We start from the raw sequence: 5,000 nt of genomic DNA, 5'->3' as shown, positions 1-5,000 counted from the left end.
AATACCAGGTGCTGTATGCTCTTTTGCTCATTCACTTAGAAACTGACATCTTGCAATATGCACAAGTAGTCCTTCATGAAAGGGGCTGGAAGCTGTTTTCATTTTGACACGAGAGAGAGAGAGAGAGAGAGAGAGAGAGAGACTACCTTGCATTGTCAATTGCTAAATCTGTATATGGATAAGTAGCCTATGGTTGTCAACTTATTTCGTACGGCCATACCAGCCTGGCAACGCCCGATCTCGTCTGATCTCGGAAGCTAAGCAGGGTCGGGCCTGGTTAGTACTTGGATGGGAGACCGCCTGGGAATACCAGGTGCTGTATGCTCTTTTGCTCATTCACTTAGAAACTGACATCTTGCAATATGCACAAGTAGTCCTTCATGAAAGGGGCTGGAAGCTGTTTTCATTTTGACACGAGAGAGAGAGAGAGAGAGAGAGAGAGAGACTACCTTGCATTGTCAATTGCTAAATCTGTATATGGATAAGTAGCCTATGGTTGTCAACTTATTTCGTACGGCCATACCAGCCTGGCAACGCCCGATCTCGTCTGATCTCGGAAGCTAAGCAGGGTCGGGCCTGGTTAGTACTTGGATGGGAGACCGCCTGGGAATACCAGGTGCTGTATGCTCTTTTGCTCATTCACTTAGAAACTGACATCTTGCAATATGCACAAGTAGTCCTTCATGAAAGGGGCTGGAAGCTGTTTTCATTTTGACACGAGAGAGAGAGAGAGAGAGAGAGAGAGACTACCTTGCATTGTCAATTGCTAAATCTGTATATGGATAAGTAGCCTATGGTTGTCAACTTATTTGGTACGGCCATACCAGCCTGGCAACGCCCGATCTCGTCTGATCTCGGAAGCTAAGCAGGGTCGGGCCTGGTTAGTACTTGGATGGGAGACCGCCTGGGAATACCAGGTGCTGTATGCTCTTTTGCTCATTCACTTAGAAACTGACATCTTGCAATATGCACAAGTAGTCCTTCATGAAAGGGGCTGGAAGCTGTTTTCATTTTGACACGAGAGAGAGAGAGAGAGAGAGACTACCTTGCATTGTCAATTGCTAAATCTGTATATGGATAAGTAGCCTATGGTTGTCAACTTATTTCGTACGGCCATACCAGCCTGGCAACGCCCGATCTCGTCTGATCTCGGAAGCTAAGCAGGGTCGGGCCTGGTTAGTACTTGGATGGGAGACCGCCTGGGAATACCAGGTGCTGTATGCTCTTTTGCTCATTCACTTAGAAACTGACATCTTGCAATATGCACAAGTAGTCCTTCATGAAAGGGGCTGGAAGCTGTTTTCATTTTGACACGAGAGAGAGAGAGAGAGAGAGACTACCTTGCATTGTCAATTGCTAAATCTGTATATGGATAAGTAGCCTATGGTTGTCAACTTATTTTGTACGGCCATACCAGCCTGGCAACGCCCGATCTCGTCTGATCTCGGAAGCTAAGCAGGGTCGGGCCTGGTTAGTACTTGGATGGGAGACCGCCTGGGAATACCAGGTGCTGTCTGCTTTTTTGCTCATTCACTTAGAAACTGAAATCTTGCAATATGCACAAGTAGTCCTTCATGAAAGGGGCTGGAAGCTGTTTTCATTTTGACACGAGAGAGAGAGAGAGAGACCACCTTGCATTGTCAATTGCTAAATCTGTATATGGATAAGTAGCCTATGGTTGTCAACTTATTTCGTACGGCCATACCAGCCTGTCAACGCCCGATCTCGTCTGATCTCGGAAGCTAAGCAGGGTCGGGCCTGGTTAGTACTTGGATGGGAGACCGCCTGGGAATACCAGGTGCTGTATGCTCTTTTGCTCATTCACTTAGAAACTGAAATCTTGCAATATGCACAAGTAGTCCTTCATGAAAGGGGCTGGAAGCTGTTTTCATTTTGACACGAGAGAGAGAGAGAGAGAGAGAGAGAGAGAGAGAGAGAGAGAGAGACTACCTTGCATTGTCAATTGCTAAATCTGTATATGGATAAGTAGCCTATGGTTGTCAACTTATTTCGTACGGCCATACCAGCCTGGCAACGCCCGATCTCGTCTGATCTCGGAAGCTAAGCAGGGTCGGGCCTGGTTAGTACTTGGATGGGAGACCGCCTGGGAATACCAGGTGCTGTATGCTCTTTTGCTCATTCACTTAGAAACTGACATCTTGCAATATGCACAAGTAGTCCTTCATGAAAGGGGCTGGAAGCTGTTTTCATTTTGACACAAGAGAGAGAGAGAGAGAGAGAGAGAGAGACTACCTTGCATTGTCAATTGCTAAATCTGTATATGGATAAGTAGCCTATGGTTGTCAACTTATTTCGTACGGCCATACCAGCCTGGCAACGCCCGATCTCGTCTGATCTCGGAAGCTAAGCAGGGTCGGGCCTGGTTAGTACTTGGATGGGAGACCGCCTGGGAATACCAGGTGCTGTATGCTCTTTTGCTCATTCACTTAGAAACTGACATCTTGCAATATGCACAAGTAGTCCTTCATGAAAGGGGCTGGAAGCTGTTTTCATTTTGACACGAGAGAGAGAGAGAGAGAGAGAGAGAGAGAGAGAGAGAGAGAGAGACTACCTTGCATTGTCAATTGCTAAATCTGTATATGGATAAGTAGCCTATGGTTGTCAACTTATTTCGTACGGCCATACCAGCCTGGCAACGCCCGATCTCGTCTGATCTCGGAAGCTAAGCAGGGTCGGGCCTGGTTAGTACTTGGATGGGAGACCGCCTGGGAATACCAGGTGCTGTATGCTCTTTTGCTCATTCACTTAGAAACTGACATCTTGCAATATGCACAAGTAGTCCTTCATGAAAGGGGCTGGAAGCTGTTTTCATTTTGACACAAGAGAGAGAGAGAGAGAGAGAGAGAGAGACTACCTTGCATTGTCAATTGCTAAATCTGTATATGGATAAGTAGCCTATGGTTGTCAACTTATTTCGTACGGCCATACCAGCCTGGCAACGCCCGATCTCGTCTGATCTCGGAAGCTAAGCAGGGTCGGGCCTGGTTAGTACTTGGATGGGAGACCGCCTGGGAATACCAGGTGCTGTATGCTCTTTTGCTCATTCACTTAGAAACTGACATCTTGCAATATGCACAAGTAGTCCTTCATGAAAGGGGCTGGAAGCTGTTTTCATTTTGACACGAGAGAGAGAGAGAGAGAGAGAGAGAGAGAGAGAGAGAGAGAGAGAGAGAGACTACCTTGCATTGTCAATTGCTAAATCTGTATATGGATAAGTAGCCTATGGTTGTCAACTTATTTCGTACGGCCATACCAGCCTGGCAACGCCTGATCTCGTCTGATCTCGGAAGCTAAGCAGGGTCGGGCCTGGTTAGTACTTGGATGGGAGACCGCCTGGGAATACCAGGTGCTGTATGCTCTTTTGCTCATTCACTTAGAAACTGACATCTTGCAATATGCACAAGTAGTCCTTCATGAAAGGGGCTGGAAGCTGTTTTCATTTTGACACGAGAGAGAGAGAGAGAGAGAGAGAGAGAGAGAGAGACTACCTTGCATTGTCAATTGCTAAATCTGTATATGGATAAGTAGCCTATGGTTGTCAACTTATTTCGTACGGCCATACCAGCCTGGCAACGCCCGATCTCGTCTGATCTCGGAAGCTAAGCAGGCTAGGGCCTGGTTAGTACTTGGATGGGAGACCGCCTGGGAATACCAGGTGCTGTATGCTCTTTTGCTCATTCACTTAGAAACTGACATCTTGCAATATGCACAAGTAGTCCTTCATGAAAGGGGCTGGAAGCTGTTTTCATTTTGACACGAGAGAGAGAGAGAGAGACCACCTTGCATTGTCAATTGCTAAATCTGTATATGGATAAGTAGCCTATGGTTGTCAACTTATTTCGTACGGCCATACCAGCCTGGCAACGCCCGATCTAGTCTGATCTCGGAAGCTAAGCAGGGTCGGGCCTGGTTAGTACTTGGATGGGAGACCGCCTGGGAATACCAGGTGCTGTCTGCTTTTTTGCTCATTCACTTAGAAACTGAAATCTTGCAATATGCACAAGTAGTCCTTCATGAAAGGGGCTGGAAGCTGTTTTCATTTTGACACGAGAGAGAGAGAGAGAGAGACCACCTTGCATTGTCAATTGCTAAATCTGTATATGGATAAGTAGCCTATGGTTGTCAACTTATTTCGTACGGCCATACCAGCCTGGCAACGCCCGATCTCGTCTGATCTCGGAAGCTAAGCAGGGTCGGGCCTGGTTAGTACTTGGATGGGAGACCGCCTGGGAATACCAGGTGCTGTATGCTCTTTTGCTCATTCACTTAGAAACTGACATCTTGCAATATGCACAAGTAGTCCTTCATGAAAGGGGCTGGAAGCTGTTTTCATTTTGACACGAGAGAGAGAGAGAGAGAGACTACCTTGCATTGTCAATTGCTAAATCTGTATATGGATAAGTAGCCTATGGTTGTCAACTTATTTCGTACGGCCATACCAGCCTGGCAACGCCCGATCTCGTCTGATCTCGGAAGCTAAGCAGGGTCGGGCCTGGTTAGTACTTGGATGGGAGACCGCCTGGGAATACCAGGTGCTGTATGCTCTTTTGCTCATTCACTTAGAAACTGAAATCTTGCAATATGCACAAGTAGTCCTTCATGAAAGGGGCTGGAAGCTGTTTTCATTTTGACACGAGAGAGAGAGAGAGAGAGAGAGAGAGAGAGAGAGAGAGAGAGAGAGAGAGAGAGAGAGAGAGAGAGAGAGACTACCTTGCATTGTCAATTGCTAAATCTGTATATGGATAAGTAGCCTATGGTTGTCAACTTATTTCGTACGGCCATACCAGCCTGGCAACGCCCGATCTCGTCTGATCTCGGAAGCTAAGCAGGGTCGGGCCTGGTTAGTACTTGGATGGGAGACCGCCTGGGAATACCAGGTGCTGTCTGCTTTTTTGCTCATTCACTTAGAAACTGAAATCTTGCAATATGCACAAGTAGTCCTTCATGAAAGGGGCTGGAAGCTGTTTTCATTTTGACAC

General features: G+C 46.9%; 16 non-coding genes and 1 pseudogene across 16 annotated transcripts in view; all 17 read left to right on the top strand.

Moving 5' to 3' along the window:
- The window catches only part of LOC146290430 (5S ribosomal RNA), a 119-nt gene extending 99 nt beyond the window's left edge, over positions 1-20 (top strand). Inside the window, exon 1 of the ribosomal RNA XR_014755706.1 lies at positions 1-20. This exon is cut by the window's left edge and continues 99 nt beyond it. This is a non-coding gene — a ribosomal RNA (5S ribosomal RNA).
- Positions 21-206: 186 nt separating this feature from the next.
- Positions 207-325, top strand: LOC146290429 (5S ribosomal RNA). Its single transcript, XR_014755705.1, has one exon. It is a non-coding gene; the product is annotated as a 5S ribosomal RNA (ribosomal RNA).
- A 184-nt stretch (positions 326-509) lies between these two features.
- LOC146290428 (5S ribosomal RNA) lies at positions 510-628 on the top strand. The gene has a single exon (XR_014755704.1). It is a non-coding gene; the product is annotated as a 5S ribosomal RNA (ribosomal RNA).
- A 182-nt stretch (positions 629-810) lies between these two features.
- LOC146290427 (5S ribosomal RNA) lies at positions 811-929 on the top strand. The gene has a single exon (XR_014757827.1). It is a non-coding gene; the product is annotated as a 5S ribosomal RNA (ribosomal RNA).
- A 176-nt stretch (positions 930-1,105) lies between these two features.
- LOC146290426 (5S ribosomal RNA) lies at positions 1,106-1,224 on the top strand. Its single transcript, XR_014755703.1, has one exon. It is a non-coding gene; the product is annotated as a 5S ribosomal RNA (ribosomal RNA).
- Positions 1,225-1,400: 176 nt separating this feature from the next.
- LOC146290425 (5S ribosomal RNA) lies at positions 1,401-1,519 on the top strand. The gene has a single exon (XR_014758078.1). It is a non-coding gene; the product is annotated as a 5S ribosomal RNA (ribosomal RNA).
- Positions 1,520-1,691: 172 nt separating this feature from the next.
- LOC146290424 (5S ribosomal RNA) lies at positions 1,692-1,810 on the top strand. The gene has a single exon (XR_014757052.1). It is a non-coding gene; the product is annotated as a 5S ribosomal RNA (ribosomal RNA).
- Positions 1,811-2,010: 200 nt separating this feature from the next.
- Positions 2,011-2,129, top strand: LOC146290423 (5S ribosomal RNA). The gene has a single exon (XR_014755702.1). It is a non-coding gene; the product is annotated as a 5S ribosomal RNA (ribosomal RNA).
- Positions 2,130-2,313: 184 nt separating this feature from the next.
- On the top strand, positions 2,314-2,432 carry LOC146290422 (5S ribosomal RNA). Its single transcript, XR_014755701.1, has one exon. It is a non-coding gene; the product is annotated as a 5S ribosomal RNA (ribosomal RNA).
- A 200-nt stretch (positions 2,433-2,632) lies between these two features.
- On the top strand, positions 2,633-2,751 carry LOC146290421 (5S ribosomal RNA). The gene has a single exon (XR_014755700.1). It is a non-coding gene; the product is annotated as a 5S ribosomal RNA (ribosomal RNA).
- Positions 2,752-2,935: 184 nt separating this feature from the next.
- On the top strand, positions 2,936-3,054 carry LOC146290420 (5S ribosomal RNA). The gene has a single exon (XR_014755699.1). It is a non-coding gene; the product is annotated as a 5S ribosomal RNA (ribosomal RNA).
- A 206-nt stretch (positions 3,055-3,260) lies between these two features.
- Positions 3,261-3,379, top strand: LOC146290419 (5S ribosomal RNA). The gene has a single exon (XR_014757369.1). It is a non-coding gene; the product is annotated as a 5S ribosomal RNA (ribosomal RNA).
- Positions 3,380-3,569: 190 nt separating this feature from the next.
- Positions 3,570-3,688, top strand: LOC146290418 (5S ribosomal RNA). Its single transcript, XR_014755307.1, has one exon. It is a non-coding gene; the product is annotated as a 5S ribosomal RNA (ribosomal RNA).
- A 172-nt stretch (positions 3,689-3,860) lies between these two features.
- LOC146290417 (5S ribosomal RNA) lies at positions 3,861-3,979 on the top strand (annotated as a pseudogene).
- Positions 3,980-4,153: 174 nt separating this feature from the next.
- On the top strand, positions 4,154-4,272 carry LOC146290416 (5S ribosomal RNA). The gene has a single exon (XR_014755697.1). It is a non-coding gene; the product is annotated as a 5S ribosomal RNA (ribosomal RNA).
- A 174-nt stretch (positions 4,273-4,446) lies between these two features.
- LOC146290415 (5S ribosomal RNA) lies at positions 4,447-4,565 on the top strand. The gene has a single exon (XR_014755696.1). It is a non-coding gene; the product is annotated as a 5S ribosomal RNA (ribosomal RNA).
- A 226-nt stretch (positions 4,566-4,791) lies between these two features.
- LOC146290414 (5S ribosomal RNA) lies at positions 4,792-4,910 on the top strand. The gene has a single exon (XR_014757697.1). It is a non-coding gene; the product is annotated as a 5S ribosomal RNA (ribosomal RNA).
- The last annotated feature ends 90 nt before the right edge of the window (positions 4,911-5,000 follow it).

This window comes from Hypomesus nipponensis, chromosome 5 (genome assembly GCF_054491055.1).
Source record: "Hypomesus nipponensis isolate SF chromosome 5, ASM5449105v1, whole genome shotgun sequence".
Classification (NCBI taxonomy): domain Eukaryota; kingdom Metazoa; phylum Chordata; class Actinopteri; order Osmeriformes; family Osmeridae; genus Hypomesus; species Hypomesus nipponensis.
The sequence above is the reverse complement of the archived record's forward strand: the minus strand, read 5'-3'. Positions and strand labels throughout refer to the sequence as shown.